The sequence below is a fragment of the Mobula hypostoma genome, chromosome 25 (genome assembly GCF_963921235.1).
Source record: "Mobula hypostoma chromosome 25, sMobHyp1.1, whole genome shotgun sequence".
NCBI lineage: Eukaryota > Metazoa > Chordata > Chondrichthyes > Myliobatiformes > Myliobatidae > Mobula > Mobula hypostoma.
This window is the reverse complement of record NC_086121.1, coordinates 9,324,192-9,341,951: the sequence shown is the minus strand read 5'-3', so window position 1 is coordinate 9,341,951 and position 17,760 is coordinate 9,324,192. Positions and strand designations below refer to the sequence as shown.

Below are 17,760 nucleotides of genomic sequence, written 5' to 3'. Positions count from 1 at the left end.
ATGTTAATGTTCAATCACTGAGTATATTCAAGATGGATAATAGGTTTTTGGGCTTAGAGGAAACCAAGAGGTGTGGGGGAGTAGGCGGAAAAGAATAGAACCATTATCTGATCGACTGTCATTAAAGAGTCAAGCAGCCATGTTTTCTACTACTGCTTCTAATGCTTTTATGTTATGAGGATAACATAAAATAAATGCATTGCAAGGGGCGCTGATAGAAAGGTTGTGAGTGGTGGTAAAAATCTTCTGAGGTGTATATATTTCAATGCTAGGAGTATTGCAGGGAAGGCGGATGAGTTGAGGGCGTGGATTGACACGTGGAATTATGATGTTGTAGCAATTAGTGAAACTTGGCTACAGGAGGGGCAGGACTGGCAGCTTAATATTCCAGGGTTCCGATATTTCAGATGTGATCGAGGCAGAGGAATGAAAGGTGGGGGAGTAGCATTGCTTGTTAGGGAAAATATTACAGCAGTGCTCAGGCAGGACAGATTAGAGGGCTTGTCTACTGAGTCCTCATGGGTGGAGCTGAGAAACAGGAAAGGCATGGCCACATTAGTGGGATTGTATTACAGACCACCAATAGTCAACGAGACTTGGAAGAGCAAATCTGCAGAGAGATAGCAGGCAACTGCAGGAAACATAAAGTTGTGGTGGTAGGGGATTTTAATTTTCCATACATTGATTGGGACTCCCATACTGTTAGGGGTCTAGATGGTTTAGAGTTTGTAAAATGTGTTCAGGAAAGTTTTCTAAATCAGTATATAGAGGGACCAACTAGAGGGGATGCAATATTGCATCTCCTGTTAGGAAACGAATTAGGGCAAGTGACAGAAGTCTGTGTAGGGGAGCACTTTGGTTCCAGTGATCATAACACCATTAGTTTCAATTTGATCATGGACAAGGATAGATCTAGTCCTAGGGTTGAGGTTCTGAACTGGAAGGCGGCCAAATTTGAAGAAATGAGAAAGGATCTAAAAAGCGTGGATTGGGACAGGTTGTTCTCTGGCAAAGATGTGATTGGTAGGTGGGAAGCCTTCAAAGGGGAAATTTGGAAATTTTGAGAGTGCGGAGTTTGTATGTTCCTGTCAGGATTAAAGGCAAATTGAATAGGAATAAGGAACCTTGGTTCTCAAGGGATATTGCAACTCCGATAAAGAAGAAGAGGGAGTTGTATGAAATGTATAGGAAACAGGGGGTAAATCAGGTGCTTGAGGAGTATAAGAAGTGCAAGAAAATACTTAAGAAAGAAATCAGGAGGGCAGAAAGAAGACATGAGGTTGCCTTGGCAGTCAAAGTGAAGGATAATCCAAAGAGCTTTTACAAGTATATTAAGAGCAAAAGGATTGTAAGGGATAAAATTGGTCCTCTTGAAGATCAGAGTGGTCGGCTTTGTGCGGAACCAAAGGAAATGGGGGAGATCTTAAATAGGTTTTTTGCGTCTGTATTTACTAAGGAAGCTGGCATGAAATCTATGGAATTGAGGGAATCAAGTAGTGAGACCATGGAAACTGTACAGATTGAAAAGGAGGAGGTGCTTGCTGTCTTGAGGAAAATTAAAGTGGATAAATCCCCGGGACCTGACAGAGTGTTCCCTCGGACCTTGAAGAAGACTAGTGTTGAAATTGCGGGGGCCCTGGCAGAAATATTTAAAATGTCGCTGTCTACGGGTGAAGTGCCGGAGGATTGGAGAGTGGCTCATGTTGTTCCATTGTTTAAAAAAGGATCAAAAAGTAATCCGGGAAATTATAGGCCGGTGAGTTTAACATCAGTAGTAGGTAAGTTATTGGAGGGAGTACTAAGAGACAGAATCTACAAGCATTTGGATAGACAGGGGCTTATTAGGGAGAGTCAACATGGCTTTGTGCGTGGTAGGTCATGTTTGACCAACCTGTTGGAGTTTTTCTAGGAGTTACCAGGAAAGTGGATGAAAGGAAGGCAGTGGATATTGTCTACATGGACTTTAGTAAGGCCTTTGACAAGGTCCCGCATGGGAGGTTAGTTAGGAAAATTCAGTCGCTAGGTATACATGGAGAGGTGGTAAATTGGATTAGACATTGGCTCGATGGAAGAAGCCAGAGAGTGGTGGTAGAGAATTGCTTCTCTGAGTGGAGGCCTGTGACTAGTGGTGTGCCACAGGGATCAGTGCTGGGTCCATTGTTATTTGTCATCTATATCAATGATCTGGATGATAATATGGTAAATTGGATCAGCAAGTTTGCTGATGATACAAAGATTGGAGGTGTAGTAGACAGTGAGGAAGGTTTTCAGAGCCTGCAGAGGGACTTGGACCAGCTGGGAAAATGGGCTGAAAAATGGCAGATGGAGTTTAATACTGTCAAGTGTGAGGTATTGCACGTTGGAAGGACAAACCAACGTAGAACATACAGGGTTAATGGTAAGGCACTGAGGAGTGCAGTGGAACAGAGGGATCTGGGAATACAGATACAAAATTCCCTAAAAGTGTCGTCACAGGTAGATAGGGTCGTAAAGAGAGCTTTTGGTACATTGGCCTTTTTTATTCCAAGTATTGAGTATAAGAGCTGGAATGTTATGATGAGGTTGTATAAGGCATAGGTGAGGCTGAATCTGGAGTATTGTGTTCAGTTTTGGTCACCAAATTACAGGAAGGATATAAATAAGGTTGAAAGAGTGCAGAGAAGGTTTACAAGGATGTTGCCGGGACTTGAGAAACTCAGTTACAGAGAAAGGTTGAATAGGTTAGGACTTTATTCCCTGGAGCATAGAAGAATGAGGGGAGATTTGATAGAGGTATATAAAATTATGATGGGTATTGATAGAGTGAATGCAAGCAGGCTTTTTCCACTGAGGCAAGGGGAGAAAAAAACCAGAGGACATGGGTTAAGGGTGAGGGGAGAGAAGTTTAAAGGGAACATTAGGGGGGGCTTCTTCACACAGAGAGTGGTGGGAGTATGGAATGAGCTGCCAGACGAGGTGGTAAATGCGGGTTCTTTTTTAACATTTAAGAATAAATTGGACAGATACATGGACGGGAGGTGTATGGAGGGATATGGTCCGTGTGCAGGTCAGTGGGACTAGGCAGAAAATGGTTTGGCACAGCCAAGAAGGGCCAAAGGGCCTGTTTCTGTGCTGTAGTTTCTATGGTTTCTATGGTTCTATATGTTCAGCAAACTAGGGTTTTTCTCTTTGGAGTGAAGGACGATGAGAGGTGACTTGATAGAGCTGTACAAGATGATTAAGAGGCATTGAGTGGGCAGCCAGATACCCTTTTATTCTACCCACCCCCCCAACCGCCCAAGGGTAGAAATAGCTAATTTAACGTTACATACATTATTTAAAATAAATTAACTATCAATTCTTTTAATTTTTTAAAAGGCATAGATTAAGTAGATAGCCATTGACTTTTTACCAGAGCGGAAATGGCTAATATGAAGGGTCACAATTTTAAGGTGACTGGAGGAAAGTACAGGGGGGTATGTCAGAGGTTTTTTTTACACATAGAATGGGGATGCATGGAACACACTGCCAGAGTGGTGGTTGAGGCAAATACATTAGGGACATTGAAGAGACTCACAGATAGGCACATAATGCAAAAAAATGGAGGACTATGTGGGAGGGAAGGGTTAGATTGATCTTGGTTAAAAGGTCATGGGCCAAAGGGCTAGTACTGTGCTGTATGGTTCTATGTTCTATGTTCATAATAAGGTTATTCAAGATTATACTGACCAAATGCCTTATTCAAGAAATTCCCAGTTTGATCATTCTCTAGACACCTGATCTCTGGGTTGTGCATATGTTTGTATTCTGGTCAGGGTTCCTGGATATACTATTTACATACAACGTACTGCTCAGGTCCAGGTGGGCTGGACATGTGGTCAGAATGCCAGACAGCCGACTGCCTAAGCAGCTGCTGTACGGAGAACTGTGTCAGGGCAAGCGCTCAGTCGGGGGGGGGGGGGCAGAAGAAATGTTTCAAAGACTGCCTCAAAGCATCCCTCAAAGGCCTGGGTGTTGACATCAACATGTGGGAGACGCTTGCCCTCGACCGTCTAGCTTGGCGCAGCAAGATCACCACAGGAGCCCGTGCAGCTGAAGTCAGGCGCACCATCGAGGCATCCACTGCCACGACAGCACCCACCCACTTGTGTCCCACATGTGGGGCGAGCCTTCAGGGCCCGGATTGGTCTCATCAGTCACCTCCGGACCCACAGCCACCAATCTCCCATTTGACTTTGAAGCCATGGTCATCTTCGACTACGAAGGACGAACAACAACAACAGCAACTGTTCAGATCATCAATTGTTCAATGGACCATTACACAGTCTGTTAAGCACTAAGGCACTCAAATCAGAAAGACCAAAACAGTTCTAAACTTGCCGAATGCTTGTTATGTTAAAATTACCTTTCATTCATCGGGACTAAAATTAGCTGGATTTCTAATCTAATTCATTCTCTAGCAAACCCTTTGCCATCAAGAGACAGCATCTTAAGAAGACAGTATCCATCACTAAAGACCCTCACCATTCAGGACATGCCCTCTTCTCATTACTAACATTGGGGAGGAAGTACAGGAACCTGAAGACACACACTCAGTGTTTTAGGAACAGCTTTTCTTCTGCCAGCAGATTTCTGAATGGTCCATGAACCCATGATCATTATTATTCCTCTACAGCAGTAATTTTGTAACTTATAGTCATTTACATGTCTTGCACTGTACTGCCATAAAACAACAAATTTTACAGCACACTGTATGCCAGTAATAATAAAACCTGATTCTGATTTTGTCTTCCTTTCTATAAACAGAAGTAGTCCCCATACATAAGAACACAAGAACCTAAGAAGTAGGAGCAGGAGTAGGCCATCCGGCCCTTTGAGCCTGCCCCTCCATTCAATAAGATCATGGCTGATCTGTCCATAAACTCAGCTCCATCTACCTGCCTTTTCCCCATAACCCTTAATTCCCTTACTATGTAAAAACCTATCTAACTGTATCTTAAATATATTTAATGAAGAAGCCTCAACTGCTTCCTTGGGCAGAGAATTCCACAGATTCACCACTCTCTGGGAAAAACAATTTCTCCTCATCTCCATCCTAAATCTTCTCCCCTGAATCTTGAGGCAATGACCCCTAGTTCTAGTCTCACCTACCAATGGAAACAACTTTCCTACTTCTATCTTATCTGTCCCTTTCAAATTTTTGTATGTTTCTAAGATACCCTCTTGTTCTGAATTCCAGAGAGTATAGTCCCAGGCTACTCAATCTCTCCTCATAAGTTAACCCCTTCATCTCTGGAATCACCTGGTGAACCTCCTCTGCACTGCCTCCAAAGTCAGAATATGCTCACAGTACTCCAGATGCGGCATCACCAGTACCTCGTATAGTTGCAGCATGACCTCCCTGCTCTTCAATTCAATCCCTTTAGCAATGAAGGCCAACATTCCATTTGCCTTCTCAATAACCTGTTGCACCTGCAAGCTAACTTTTTGAGATTCATGTACAAGCACTCCCAAGCCCCTCTGCACAACAGCATGCTGCAATCTTTCACTATTTAAATAATAATCTGCTCTTCTATTATTCAACATACAAACACTACTCTCCTATATCCACTCCACAAACACTATTGGCCTATATTGGAGAATAGGAACCTCCACTATTCCTCCATCCTATGAATTATGCAGCAAGAGTTGACACAACTTTTTGTGTCATGTTTTTTGACTTCTCCAGTGCATTCAACACCATCCGCCCTGCCCTGCTGGGGGAGAAGCTGAGTGATGCAGGTGGATGCTTCCCTGGTATCATGGATTCTTGATTACCTGACTGGCAGACCACAGTACGTGTGCTTGCAACACTGTGTGTCCAACAGAGTGATCAGCAGCACTGGGGCTCCACAGGGGACTGTCTTGTCTCCTTTTCTCTTCACCATTTACACCTCAGATTTCAACTACTGCACAGAGTCTTGTCATCTTCAGAAGTTTTTGGATGACTCTACCATAGTTGGATGCATCAGCAAGGGAGATGAGGCTGAGTTCAGGCTATGGTAGGAAACTTTGTCACATGGTGTAAGCAGAATTATCTGCAGCTTAATGTGAAAAAGACTAAGGAGCTGGTGGTAGACCTGAGGAGAGCTAAGGTACCGGTGACCCGTTTCCATCCAGGGGTCAGTGTGGACATGGTGGAGGATTACAAATACCGGGGATATGAATTGACAATAAACTGGACTGGTCAAAGAACACCAAGGCTGTCTACAAGAAGGGTCAGATCCATCTCTATTTCCTGAGGAGACTGAGGTCCTTTAACATCTGCAGGACGATGCTGAGGATGTTCTACGTGTCTGTGGTGGCCAGTGCTATCATGTTAGCTGTTGTGTGCTGGGGCAGCAGACACCAACAGAATCAACAAACTCATTCGTAAGGCCAGTGATGTTATGGGGATGGAACTGGACTCTCTCACGGTGGTGTCTGAAAAGAGGATGTTGTCTAAGTTGCATGCCATCTTGGTCAATGTCTCCCATCCACTACTGCTACATAATGTACTGGGTGGGCACAGGAGTACATTCAGCCAGAGACTCATTCCACCGAGATGCAGCACAGAGCGTCATAGGAAGTCATTCCTGCCTGTGGCCATCAAACTTTACAACTCCTCCCTTGGAGGGTCAGACACCCTGAGCCAATAGGCTGGTCCTGGACTTATTTCATAATTTACTGGCATAATTTACATATTACTATTTAACTATTGATGGTTCTATTACTATTTATTATTTCACAAGACAAGACAAAGGAGCAGAAGTAGGCCATTCAGCCCATCAAGTCTGCTCTGCAGCTCCCCCACGAAATAAACTATTCACCCATCTAGTTCCAATTTCCAGTTTTTTCCCCATATCCCTTGATACCCTGACTAATTAGATACCTGTCAATCTCCTCCTTAAACACCCTCAATGATCGGGCCTCCACAGCTGTATGTGGCAACGAATTCCACAAATCCACGACCCTCTGGCTAAAAAAATTTCTCCTCATCTCTGTTTTAACTGGGTGCCCTCTAATTCTAAGACTATGGCCTCTTGTCCTGGACTCACCCACCATGGGAAACAACCTTTCCACATCTACTCTGTCCAACCCTTTCAACATTCGAAATGTTTCTATGAGATCCCCTCTCATTCTTCAATACTCTAATGAATACAGTCCAAGAGCTCACAAACACTCCTCATATGTTAGCCCCTGCATTCCAGGAATCATCTTCATAAATCTTCTCTGAACTCTCTCCAACATCAGTACATCCTGTCTAAGATAGGGGGCCCAAAACTGCACAGTATTCCAATGAGGTCTCACTAATGCCCCATGGAGCCTCATCAACACCTCCTTACTCTTATACACTATTCCTCTTGAAATGAATGCCAACATAGCATTCGCTTTCCTTACCGCTGATCCAACTTGGTGGTTAACTTTTAAGGTATCCTGCACGAGGACCCCCAAGTCCCTTTGCACTTCCGATTTTTGAATTTTCTCCCCATCTAAATAATAATCTGCCCAATTATTTCTTCTTCCAAAATGTACAACCGTACATTTGTCAACGTTGTATCTCATCTGCCATTTCTTTGCCCACTCTCCCAAACTGACTAAGTCTCTCTGCAACCTTTCCGTTTCTTCAACATTTCCTGCTCCTCCACCTATCTTGGTGTCATCCGCAAACTTAGCCACAAAACCATTTAATCCATAATCCAAATCATCCATATACATCGTAAAAAGAAGCAGCCCCAACACCCACCCCTGCGGAACACCACTAGTAACCGGCAACCAATCAGAATAGGATCCCTTTATTCCCACCCTTTGCTTTCTGCCTATCAGCCAATGCTCCACCCATTTCAATATCTTTCCTATAATTCCATGGGCTCTCATCTTATTAAGCAGCCTCATATGCGGCACCTTATCGAAGGCCTTTTGAAAATCCAAATACACAACATCCACAGCCTCTCCCTTGTCAATCTTATTCGAGATTACCTCAAAAAATTCCAATAGGTTGGTGAGGCAGGATCTTCCCTTCATGAAACCATGCTGGCTTCGGCCTATTTTGTCATGCACCTCAAGGTATTTCATAACCTCGTCCTTGAGGATTGACTCCAATATCTTTCCAACTACCGATGTCAGACTAATAGGTCTATAATTTTCTTTTTGCTGCCTCCTTCCTTTCTTAAAAAGCGGAACTACATTTGTGACCTTCCAGTCCTCCGGAACCATGCCAGAGTCTATTGATTCCTGGACGATCATTTCCAATGCTTCCACAATCTCCAAAGCCACCTCCTTCAGAACCCTTGGGTGCACCTCATCCGGACCAGGAGACTTATCTATTCTTAGTCCACTTAGTTTCCCAAGCACTTTCTCTCCAGTAATCTTGACTGTACCTAATTCTATTCCCTGATACCTCTGGCTATCAGGTATATTGCTCATGTCTTCCACTGTGAAGACTGATGCAAAATACTCATTCAGTTCCTCCGCCATCTCTTTGTTATCCACGTTATTTATCTTTGATACTTATGGTGCAACTGTAACGAAAACCAATTTCCCCCGGGATCAATAAAGTATGACAATGACTATGACTATGACTATAATTAGGAAAGTAGTAATATGCTCTGGTATCACCTACTTTGGTTCTAGATAAACCATAAATGATAGTTCTTCCGATACTTAACAATCGCTCATTCGTTATTTGCCGTGTTGTATGACGTGGGCAATCATGGTCTTTCCATGACTACTATTATCTTGGCAAATTTTCCTACAGAAGTGGTTTGCCATTGCCTTCTTCTGGGCAGTGTCTTTACAAAACGGATGACCCCAGCCGCTATCAATAGTACTCAAGAAATTGTCTGCCTGGCGACAGTGGTCGCATAACCGAAACTTATGATATTCACCAGCTAGTCATCCTACCATCCACTACCTGCTCCCATGGCTTCACATGACCCTTATTGGGGTTGGGGGCTTAAGCAGGAGCTAACATGAATACGCTCTTCTTGAGCTTCCAGCCAAGTACATGAACTTGCCTCACCATCGCTTGCTCCTTCACTGTTTGTGGCAATACTTTAACAATTTACCACAGAAAAGGTCATTTTAGTTATGTTTTTAGTTGGATTTCTCATTTTTTTTGACTACCAGAAGCTGTTGCACATGATCGGTAGTGCCACCTTAACCAGAAATTAAATAATATTTAACCTAATAAGTGCTTGCTATGTTAGAAATTACCTTTCATGCCCCTAGATTAGAACTAGATTTCATTCTCTAGCAAACCCTTTGTCTTGCACTGTACTTGTTCCCAGAAAACAACAAATTTCACAACATATGTCAGTATTGTGTAATCCCTAACAATACGTAATCCTCACAATACTTATTCCTTATCCATCATCACCGGAACAGATTTAGCTAGTCATTTACTAAATTTACTGCTGTGTTTACCCATGTGATTCCATTTACTGAAGTATGTTAGAATATATTAAGGCTAAAATGCACAGAATATGAATATGCTTAAGATCTACATAGTCATACAACAGTCGGTGAAACATCTACAGTGACAAGAGTACAGCTGTAAATCAGTTAAGCTATGTAGCTAGAGATTTTATATTAAGCACTAACCTCTCTAACAACTGTGCAAGGTGTGTTATTACCTCCATTTAAAAAAAAAATTAAGATTCCTTTATCCAATTAAATATAAGATTCAGATCAAAATTATAATCTAACTTTATCAATTCCAATCTCACATTGAATTAAAGTAAACACACATGTTCCTCCTGTGCATCTTCTAATTCATTAAGGCAGCCAGATAAATCCAAAGGAATTCTTCAGCATTATTAACTGTATAATAGGCGGGAGGAGAGAGAGCAGCGCGCTGTGCGTGTGCAGCCCTCCGGTGAAAAATGATATTGTATCCGTTAAATAGGGGCCGTGGACAATTCTGATTTGATGGAGACGAACGTGAAAGCACAGAGGAACATCTGGAGAAATTTCTGAAACGCTCACTCGCTGCTGTCGTTACTGCACGGTCGGGAATCTTCCGGAGGGAAGGCCTCAAAATCCCTAGCTTTGCCTGCTGGTGGCGACCGAAATTGAGGTCGAATCGTTCAGACAGAAATGGTGCTCAGTACTCAGTGTCGGAGAGCTGATTCAGAGGCTCAAAGTTTTCGGATGACTCAGAGTCGGACTGTGGTCGGCATGGCAGAGAGAGTTTTTCTTCCTTCTCCCGTCTGCGTGAGATGTGGGACATTTGAGAGACTTTGAACTTTTTACTGTGCTCATGGATTTCTTCATCAGGTTATGGTATTGTTGCACTGTTGTAACTATATGTTATAATTATGTGGTTTTGTTAGTTTTTTCAGTCTTGGTCTGTCCTGTGTTTTGTGATATCACACCGGAGGAAATATTAAAAAAGCAAACAACAGGAATTCTGCAGATGCCGGAAATTCAAGCAACACACATAAAAGTTGCTGGTGAACGCAGCAGGCCAGTCCTGACGAAGGGTCTTGGCCTGAAACGTCAACTGCACCTCTTCCTAGAGATGCTGCCTGGCCTGCTGCACTCACCAGCAACTTTTATGTGTGTTGGTTAGAGGAAATATTATATCATTTCTTAATGCATGCATTACTAAATGACAATAAAGGAGGACTGCGTGTCTTCATAATCTAATAACAAGAAAGTCATTTAGGAAGCCTTGTAACATAGTGACAGTGGAGCAGAATTACAATGAGTTTTTCCTGTTATTTTATATTTTTTTCCTACACTAAGCCAAAGTCTCACCAATAAACAAAAGTCTCACCAATGTGATTGTGAAACTGGCTTTTAAGACTTTAAGTGAGCAATTCTGCTTCAATTTAGACAACCGTGGGTTTACGTGGAGTATCCTTATACTGTACACCATCAGGAACCATTTGAAGAAGAAGATAATCAATCACAAACGAGAGAAAATCTGCAGATGCTGGAAATCCAAGCAACACACACAAAATGCTGGAGGAACTCAGCAGGCCAGGCAGCATCTAGGAGAAGAGCACAGTTGACATTTCAGGCTGAAACGTCGACTAGTGCTGCCTGGCCTGCTGTGTTCCTCTGGCATTTTGCGTGTGTTGAACAAGATATTTAACCCAGGGCTCCATCACTATTTGGTGCCCATCTGCACTTGTACCCACTGCGCCTCTCTAATGCCTGTTATGCTGCTGGTGTTTCAGGCAGCAATGAAGGTCCTCTATCTCTGGTGATGTTCAGGGCTTCTTTCGTCGTGTAGCTTGGCTTTCACTACTGTCAGTCATGCAAGTTCTGGATGGAAGACCAGGAATACCATCACACTCAGATGTAGGAGGAGTTTCCACTGCTGTTTCTGTAACAATTTTTTTTAAACTAGTCAGGTTTGTTAGCCCTGAGCTGAATCCTCAAATCTGGAGGACCGCTGGACCACTCTTAGTCTGTCCTCTAACCTTTGAACTGTTTGGCATGGGTGACCAAGAGCCATGAGCCAAAGTGTAAAGCCCTGACTCCAGCCAACATAGATCTCCGGGTCATTGAGGCACGCTGGCCTCCAAAACCTACGACAGGTTTGTGGTCCTCTTGGAGGCCACTGCACCTCTGGAAACTCTGTAATCACCAATTCACTAAAGCCTTAAATGAAAGCAATGCACACAAACATGAAAGCTGATTTTTCTGAAGTAGCAATATGACATTTGCCATTATTCAATTTACTTTTCCATTAAAGATGAGTGTGATTGAAAATAAATCATTTCACAGGAACAAAGTTATTGTCCCCTTTGAGCTGTAACTGTAGCTATTAGTGGAACAAAAGGTTTTAAAAGAACGCGATTTTTGACCTTGTATTAGTACCACTGAAAAATGATGGCAATGGCTGGCTATCTGCTACACCTCTATTACCTTGATTTGGTCTTGTGTTGATGTCTCCTAACTTACTCATGAGGCCCTGAGCAAATCAGGACTTTCCTGATCATAATGTCCTACAGAAATGCTTCAAAGTGCTTGAAGGGGTTGGGGGAGGGTCGATGCTTCTGTTGCTGCTTGTTTGTGGTAGGGGGGAGGGGATGCTTTGGGGGTCTGATGTTTCTGTCCTTCATTCTTTGAGGCTTCTTGTTTCGTGGATGTCTGCAAAGAGTTAAGAATTTCAGGTTGAGTATTGTATACAAACTGATATTAAATTGAGCCACTTGAATATTTTCAATATTGTAGACACTCAAAATCTAATAAAACTTAAACTTACTACTAAGATTTAAATTGTTTTTCACAGACTCACTATGTCATCTAAAACTTTGACACAGATGTACAGTGGAGAGTATCCTGACTGGTTGCATCACAGCCTGGTATGGAAACACCTACGTCCAAACACAGAAGAACTTACAAAAAGTGGTGAATGTAGCCCAATCCATCACAGAAAAAACCCTCCCCACCACTGAGCTCATCTCCCAAAGAACTCAACAACCCCGCTCCCTGCCCCACCATGGACCTGCTGTCCCACTCGTGGTCTTTGCTCCTGCTTAGGCCTCCTCAATCACCTCAGAACTCACAAAACTGGAAGAAAGCAATCCTCAACCCTATAGGATTGTTCATTCATAGACACACAAGAAATCCAAAGTCTCTACAACACTTTGGCATTACAAAGTACGCTAGTAATATATCCATCCCAGTGATCTTAAGGATCAACCAACTTTACATTTGCAGCCAGCTTGATCTATCATCAAGGACCCCCACCATGCTCTCTTCTTGTACCTGCCATCGGGAAGGAGGGACTGGAGCCGTATGTCCTCAACAACAGTTATTACCCTACGACCATCAGGCCCCTGAACTAGCATGGATAAACTCACTCACCCCAACACTGAACTGATTCCACAACCTATGGACACACTTGCAAGGACTCTACTACTCATGTTCTCAGTATTATTTAATATTATTACTTTGTATTTGCACAACTCGTCTTTTTTTCCACATTGGCTGTTTGTCAGTCATTGTATGTAGTTACTCATTGATTCTATTGTATTTCTTTGTTCTACTGGAAATGCCCACAAGAAAATGAATCTCAAGGCAGTATATGGTAACAACAACATACAGAAAACGCTGGAGAATATCATCAGGTCAGACAGCATCTTGGGAAATGCATAAACAGTCGACATTTTGGGCTGAGACCCTTCTTCAGCACTGGAAGGGAAGACGGAAGATGCCAGAATAAAAAGGTAGGGGGAGGGGAAGGAGGACTAACTAGAAGGTGACAGGTGAAGCCAGTTGGGTAGGAAAGGTAAAGGACTGGAAAGGAAGGAATCTGATAGAGTGGAACATAGGAGAAAGGGAAGGAGAAAGGGAAGGAGAAGGGGCACCAGGTGATAAGAGGCCACAATGGGGAACAGAAGAAGAGGAAAGGGGGAGGGAAATAATTTTTACCAGAAGGAGAAATCTATTTCCACTAGGATCACTCCCTCTGTGTCTATTCATCCCTCCTCCACTAATCTCCCTCCTGGCACTTATCTCTGCAAGCAGCCAAAGTGCTATATCTGCCCATTCACCTCCTCCCTCATCTCCATTCAGGGCCCCAAGCAGTCCATCAATGTGAAGAAACACTTCACGTGTGAATCTGCTGGGTTCATCTATTGCATCCAGTGCTCCCGATATGGCCCCTTTTACATTGGTGAGACCTGTCGTAAATTGGGGAACTGCTTCATTGAGCACCTACAACACCAACAGCGGAACTTCAAACATTCTTATTCCAATTCCTATTCCTGTTCCATCATGTCAGTCCAAGATGAGGCCATTCTCAGGGTGCAGGAGCCACACCTTATATTCTGTCTGGGAAGTCTCCAACCTGATGGCATCAATGTCGATTTCTACTTCTAGTAAAAAAAATTCCCTCCCCTTTCCTCCTTCTTGTTTTCCCCACTTTAGCTCCTTATCTCTTTTCACCTACCTATCACTTCCCCCTGGTGTCCCTCCTTCTTCCCTTTCTCCTCTGGTTCACTCTCTTCTCCTATCAGATTCCTTCATGTCCAGCCCTTTACCTTTCCTACCCACCTAGTTTCACCTATCATCTTCTAGCTGGCCCTTCTTCCCCTACACCATCCCCCCCCCCACCCCCCATTTTTAGTCTAGCGCCTTCCCCTTCCTTTCCAGTCCCGAAGATGGGTCTTGGTCCAAAATGTTGACTGTTTGTTTATTTCCATGGATGCTGCCTGATCTGCTGAGTTCCTCCAGCATTTTGCATATGTTGCTTTAGATTTCCAGCATCTGCAGAACTGTTTGTGTTTATGATATGGTAACATATACGTACTTTGATAACTTTACTTTGAACTTTTGCACTGTGCTTTATATGGTTTGACTTTTTAAGTACAAAATTTAATTCTGTAGATCAACAAATTGAGGTGAATTCAAAGCAAATTAACATTACTTTTGGAAATCTGAAAACTGAATCTCCGGTTCCTCCATTTGATGAGGGTAGATCAATCAAATAAAACATTATTTTGCTTATTCACTGTTGCTCGTTTGTGATTCTATTCTGTGTTAATCATACTTTTGAACCACACACAAATGCAACACTGACTTTGCCAATGCAACACTATGACAGATCTGGTAAGCAAATTGTTAGATCTGATGTTCAAGGATACTCCAGGTGAGCACACAGGCTGAGTGCCAGTTAAATGCCAGACTTCTCTCTAAGGAACTATTATCATCTTTCTATTTTCCCACTCCAGATGCTATGTGTCCTTGTGCTAATTAGTGCTGAATGATTGAGAACTGTATTGTGAACTGACGCCAACTGGGAATCGGGTCAAGATCTTCCAAACTCCCTTCAAATGGACCTTTATTGCTGCTAGAGATTAAAGTCTATGTTCTCAACTCTTTCAGCTGAATTTCAACAAGGATGTAGTAATGAAAGAGCAGCGTTCTAGCTCACAACGCTATTATGAAAAATACAAATCCATTTGATGTGTCTTCATTTCTGGTCACTTGAGACCTCACTCAGGGATAAATCTATATCATTATGTCAAATTAATTGCACCATAGATAGAGATTTACACCATATTTAACAGAAGGGCAGATTTAACATCACAAACATAAATTTCATCACTATTACTCTGAAATTTCATTTGAGGTTTAAAATTCTGCAGGTTCAACTACAAAACAAACCTTTGCACTAATAAAACAGGAAGCTTCAGGTTTTTGGATTCCAGGCATTCATACATAACATGGCCAGTCAGTAAAATGCTGTAATATATTTAGAGCTGTTTAAAATTATTTAACCAAATCTGCTGCTTGATGTATAGTCATAACAAGGTTCAGAACACAGAGTGAAAGAGTCATAGAACACTACAGCATAGAAATAGGCCTTGAGTCCACCTAGTCTATGCCGCACCCCTAATCCCATCGACCTGCACCCAGACAATAGCCCTCCATACCCCTCCCATCCATGTAACTCTCCAAATTTCTCTTAAATGTTGAATATCTTGGGCCGGCTGGTGGCGCAATGACATTGGCGCTGGACCCAGGAGCGGAGGTTCCCGGGTTTAAAACCAGTTGGGTCTGCTCCCGAATATGCTTTCCACCCGTGCCGGGTTGAGTGTCGAGATCGCAACTCGACCTCATAAAATCAAGGGAAAAATACTGCAAAAAAAATGTCTGTGTGAGGAGTGGTGCCCACACAGTCTCTCTCTCTCTCGCTCCGCGTCTTGTAAAAAGCCATGAAAAAGACATCATCATGGACACACACACACAGACGCATGCACGCAACGCACAGACTCGCACACATGCAGGCACATGCCAATAAATAAATAAATGAATGAATGAATGTTGAATATGTCATATATTAAATGTCTCATGACAAAAAAATAACCTTAGCTTTGAGGTCAGGGAACTGTGGATTTATACATACTTCCTAATAAATTTTACCCATTTAAAATCGCACATGGTAACCCAAGGGCACAATAAAATTAAAAGTTTATAGAACTGATCAAACAAATTTCAAAATATGCAACTATAGACAAAATCATAATAGACAAAGTACAGCCAACTGTAATGTTCTAAAGCAAGCAACAGAAGGCCCTTGCTCTCCCAAACACAAGTACAGGATTATTCAGAACGCAACTTCAATAAAACATTAGCCCTATATATGGAAAATAATCTACTTGCACAACCTTGAGTGCTCCAAACTATAATTGTTCATTTCTTTACATCTTTGGTTACTTTGTAATACTGCCATCAGGAAGGAGGTAAGGACTCTTAGGTGTTTAGGAAATTTAGGAACAGTTTACCCTTCAACCATCAGGATCCTGAACCAGCGTGAATAACTTCATTCACCTTAACACTGAACTGATTCTACAACCTATGGACCCACTTTCAAGGCCACTACGACTCAAGTGTTCAGCATTATTTATTTATTTATTTGTTGGTTGGTTGGTTAAGTGATTATTGGGGATTTTTGTATTTGCACAATTTGTCTTCTTTAGCACATTGGTTTGTCAGTCTTTGTGTGTAGTTTTTCCACTGATTCTTTTGTATATCTTTGTTCTACTGTGAATGCCAGCATAAAAATGAATCTCAGGGTAGTATATGGTAACATACAGTGGCATGCAAAAGTTTGGGCACCCCGGTCAAAATTTCTGTTACTGTGACTAAAAAATGAACTGATTTCCAAAAGGCATAAAGTTAAAGATGACACATTTCTTTAATATTTTAAGCAAGAAAATTTATTTATTTCCATCTTTTACAGTTTCAAAATAACAAAAAAGGAAAAGGGCCCGAAGCAAAAGTTTGGGCACCCTGCATGGCAGTACTTAGTAACACCCCCTTTGGCAAGTATCACAGCTTGTAAACGCTTTCTGTAGCCAGCTAAGAGTCTTTCAATTCTTGTTTGGGGGATTTTCTCCCATTCTTCCTTGCAAAAGGCTTCTAGTTCTGTTAGCTACTTGGGCCGTCTTGCATGCACTACTCTTTTGAGGTCTATCCACAGATTCTCGATGATGTTTAGGTTAGGGGACTGTGAGGGCCATGGCAAAACCTTCAGCTTGCGCCTGGGATAATCCATTGCGGATTTTGAGGTATGTTTAGGATCATTACCCTGTTGTAGGAACCATCCTCTTTTCATCTTCGGCTTTTTTACAGACGGTGTGATGTCTGCTTCCAGAATTTGCTGGTATTTAACTGAATTCATTCTTCCCTCTACCAGTAAATGTTCCCCGTGCCTCTGGCTGCAACACAAGCCCAAAGCATGATTGATCCACCCCCGTGCTTAACAGTCAGAGAGGTGTTCTTTTCATGAGATTCTGCACCCTTTTTTCTCCAAACATACCTTTGCTCATTGCAGCCAAAAAGTTCCATTTTAACTTCATCAGTCCACAGGACTTGTTTCCAAAATGCATCAGGCTTGTTTAGATGTTCCTTTGAACCTTTTGAATAGAACTTTTTGGCCGCAATGTTACCTGTTTGTCAAAGGTGGGAGTTGGAGGGAAGGGGAGACCATTTTATTTTTACACTATTATCTACTCAGACATCTTCGCCATGTCTTTTGGCAGTTTTCACTCTACCTCAAAGCCCCCACATTTAGAAATGAAAAGTTTGAAAATAGTACAAGAACCTCTAGATTTACCTCTGCTTCTAGATTCAAAGTTCCAAGCAATTATAAAAGTATGTACAAGTCAAGCTGTCGTGTTTGCTGTTGTGTGCTGGGGCAGCAGGCTGAGGGTAGCAGACACCAACAGAATCAACAAACTCATTCGTAAGGCCGGTGATGTTGTGGGGATGGAACTGGACTCTCTCACGGTGGTG

At 42.5% G+C, this 17,760-nt stretch overlaps 1 protein-coding gene across 2 annotated transcripts in view; it reads right to left on the bottom strand.

The window, feature by feature from the left end:
• Nucleotides 1-17,760, bottom strand: part of cenps (centromere protein S) — a 71,043-nt gene that overhangs the window by 14,224 nt on the left and 39,059 nt on the right. The window contains exon 6 of one of the 2 annotated variants that reach the window (XR_010016113.1): nucleotides 11,878-12,102. The exons of the other annotated variant lie outside the window; for it this stretch is intronic. The gene's annotated coding sequence lies outside the window, so the exon portion shown is untranslated. The remainder of the gene's footprint in view (nucleotides 1-11,877; nucleotides 12,103-17,760) is intronic. 2 annotated transcript variants of the gene reach the window in all.